Below are 4,075 nucleotides of genomic sequence, written 5' to 3'. Positions count from 1 at the left end.
GACTGGAAATGGCGGGGTAAGGTGACAGATGCTGAATCACTGTGCTGCACACCTGAAACCCATATAACGTGCGTGTCACTATACTTCAATGAAAAGAAAGGAAAACGCTTGATAGGAGCTAGGAGTTCGAAGTCAGTCCCGCTCCCCTTCTCTCCCCCCAAATCCCGGGGTGGCTGTGGAAATCCGGGCAGCAGAATCTTGCTCCGGGTGCCCTTCAGAACTTAGGAAGGCAGAGTCGCAGCGGTGAACAAGTTATGCTCTTCAGCAAATAACATTCAAATCATGCAGGGAAATTCTCAGAAACAGCCGAGCAAGTTGCAGCAGGAGGAGAGCAAAGCCACCTTCCTGGGGCGGAGCCTGCACGGTGGGAGGGGGCTGGACCTGGGGGAGCTTCCCCGAGGGCGTGGGAGGGGAGGGGAGGGGAGGGGAGGGGGCGGGCGAGGGCTGGGGGAGGGGAAAGGGGAGGACCCGGCGCAGCGCGGAGGAGGCGCCCAGGGCTCCGCTGCCCTTCCCCCGTGGGCGGTCCCGCAGGGGACCCTGGTGGCGCTGGGTCAACCTGGGCCCTGGGCTCGGGGGCCCCAGGCTCGTTCCAGGACTAAGGGAGCCGGTGGCCCAGGAGGGCCGTGTCTCGGCGGCGCGCCGCTCCGGGACCTCGAGGTGGACCAGCTCACCGGGCAGACGCACACAGCCGAAGTGACACACACCCGGCACTGTTTATCCAGCACCTGGCCCACGCCGAGCCCACTGGCCCCCTGGAGCCCCGCGGCCATCCTGAGGCAGGGACCCCTCTCCCCGGGTTCCACGACCGGCCAAGTCACCCTGCCGCAGGAGGGCCCCGCGCCTGCCGGCTCCCGGGCCGTCGGCTCGTTTCGGTTCCCCGCGGCGGGACGCAGGGGCGGCGCGCGGAGAAAGGGACATCCCCGCCGAGCCGGGCACACCGGGGCCCCTGGGCTGGGGAGGCTGGGGAGGCAGGGGGGCGTCGGTCGAGCTGCGCCGGCCAGGCGCCCGAGGAGGAGGACGCGCGCGGACTTGGCACTTCTTCCGAGAAGGGCAGCAGAGTCCCCGGGGGCTTGCCCTTCCCTCCGCGGTGCCCTGCGCTCCTCCCCCGAGCTCCCGGACAGGTCGACTGTCACTTCGCCGAGCGTCTTGCCCTCGGGGCTCACCTCTCCCAATTGCGTCAGCCTCGAGCCCCGGGCGGGGGGCCCACCGGCTACGCTGAGTTCCTCGCGCGCGGGGGCCACCCCGGGGCAGTGCACAGACGTGGCCGCTGATCCTCACGATGGCCACTTCCGAGGCTGGGATGCAAAACTTGCGCTAGTATTTTTCTTTAAGTCAGTCCACTTTTATTTTTACCTAGAATATATTAAACGTGAAACTTCATGCTTTGATGAAAGGCTTTCTTTGACATAAATTACTGACACTGTAGTGGGTTCAACATTTCAGAGAATATGAGTTGCTTATGAAATTATGGATGAGGTTTCTCTGTTTATTAAGAAAATTGCTGCAGCTCATTAAGATGGAAAATTCAATACATTTTGCCTTATTTAATATTCTGATAACTTACTGTATTTCAAAGCTAACATTAAACGCTTTAACATTTCAATTTGTATATGCTTAATCTCATACATAAAATGACATGCAGTATTAATTTTTTTAAAGCCTACAAGTGATAAAACATCTACAGGTAAAAAATGACGATCTTTCTGTTGTGTGTCCTTTCAGTGATTTAAAGCGTTTCAACTAATTGATTTGCTGTGTTCATCTTAAATCTTTTCGCCTGTCACTAGTACTTGCTATGTAATTATGTTAAATATTTGCACAACAAAAAAAAACCCTGTAAATATTTTATACATACCTCAATATAATATCAAGGTTTTTTTTCTGTCAAAAAGGGTAAGATATCTTCTACATCTCAACTATCTTTGGGGTTTCTTGGATGGCCCCAGAGTGGCCACAAAGGCTTATCACTTCACATAAAATAAACAACAGGGGAAAAAAAAATCACTAAATTATTGAAACTGTGAGTTACTTTTATACTTAGAAATGCCATCCTTACCTACCTAAGGCCAGTGACCATTAACATCAACAACAGTTACTCTCCTATAATCCCATAGGGTCTAGAGCCTGGGCTCTGTTCACAATTCCTGCAAGGGACTTTGTTTTCCTTTTACTGATTAAAAAACTGAACTTCAGAGTGGGTTGAGTGGCCTGCGTGAGGAACACAGCCAAGTCCAAGGAAGAGCCGTGCCAGTCTCTCCAACTCTGGCCTTGATCTTCGCCCCCATGTGCTTGCTGTTGGGGACTATCGAGGTGGCTGTGGGCTCTGGTTGTGGGTTCGGGAACCCAGTGCTGAGCCTGCAGCAGACACTCCATAAATATTTGTTGAGTGAAGCACCAGATGATTAAATAAATGAAATTGCTGTATTTTATTACTAGACCAGTGTGAGCTGTTAGTCACTTATGCTGCTGGGCCTCATACAGTAGGATTCTGGAGCATAGGAAGTCTGGAGAAAGGTGTCTCTAGCTGAGTCCCGGAAACAGCGCCCGCAAGTGACTCATTTTCTAGTCGATTCATTGTTTTTCACCAGCAAAACAACCACTGTGTTTACTTTCAAGTTATCTTTGTATCTTTAAAATCCCACTTATTTTTAAAATGCTCATGTAAATGTTAGTTACATTTGCTGCGATCAATAACCATTTGTCACTCCAGTCTCCAGGAGATCAATTCTGAGTTCAGGATTATGTGGAGAAGAACAAGTCCGCCTGGTCTTCCTAAGAGGCCCACCGGGAGGCGTGCTTGGGGGGTGGGGGCTGGAAATGAGCACTGGCCAAAGAGAAGCCCTGTGGGGGAGGGGACAGTAGGCCGTTTCCAAAGCAGCACTAGGGCTCCATTACTGGGAATAATATAAAATTATCATATGCCCAGTGGAAGGTAAAGCCTATAGAAGCTAAGTCTGAGGCTTCCACCTGCCAGCTAGGATCAGCATCTCCTTCCTTGGGTAACACAAAAATACAGTTAGTGTCTTAAAATGCTCCCTCCTTGATCCTCTCCCCCCATCCTACATCCATTATTCATCTCATTAAACCCAGAAGACACCTTCCCTCACTGTACAGTCCCACAGGAGTGAGTGGTTTTTAGGCGTGGAAGTTTGCAATCACACTTCTCGACCTCTGACTCAGATATCTTTCCAAGATCCAAGCTCATTCAAGGCCGGGAATTTTTTTCCCCCAAAGGTGGAAAACCCATCTTTTCTCCCCAATTTGTTCTACGTGTACAAAAATACTGTTCTTTAGAAAGGATGGAGGTACCCTGCTGTCTTTAAACTGCACTTTAGATTTGCTGTTGGGGTGATTTAAAAAAAAAAGAAAGTTACTTCCAAAGTGGAACCCTCAGTGTAAAAACGCGAGACACTAATTTCCAGAGAATTATGCTTAGTGAAAAAAAAAAGCCAATTCCAAAAGATCCCACACGATGTCATTCCTGTGTGCAAACATAACATATTTTGAAATAACACAATTTTAGAAATAGAGGTAAGACTCGTGATGGCCAGGGTTTGGGGGTTCAGTTCTAAAAAGGGGCGCAGGAGGGGTCCTTTCCTGATGGTTTGCTCTAGATCTTGACAAGCAGCGGTAGATACACGAACTTACACAGGTGGATAACATTGTACAGAACTTAAGGCACGCTAACGAAGACAAGTAAAATCGGGGAAATCTGAATAAGATCCGTGGTTTGTATGAAAGAATCTCCTGGTTGCTGGATACTTTTTTTCCCCTTTTTTGGCAAAGTTCTGCCAAGTGATAGCACCGGGAAAACTTTGCAGAGGCGCTTATTTCCTACAACCTCGCAGAAAATCAGATCGACTCTGCTCTAACACACGCACCCACCCACTCAGGCCAGCCGCCGCGCGCGCCCGGCTCTTCTCCCGCTTGGCGCGCCCGGCGGAGAACGCAGCGACCCTACACGTCCCTCGGTGGGTCTGCGGGGCCCCGGCGCCCGGGGGGAGGCGGGGCCGGCGGGCGGCGGAAGTGACGTCAGCGGGCGGGGCGCACACCTGGGCACCTGGGCGGCCGCGGC

This window comes from Zalophus californianus, chromosome 1 (genome assembly GCF_009762305.2).
Source record: "Zalophus californianus isolate mZalCal1 chromosome 1, mZalCal1.pri.v2, whole genome shotgun sequence".
Classification (NCBI taxonomy): Eukaryota; Metazoa; Chordata; class Mammalia; order Carnivora; family Otariidae; genus Zalophus; species Zalophus californianus.
Note: the sequence above shows the minus strand (reverse complement) of the source record.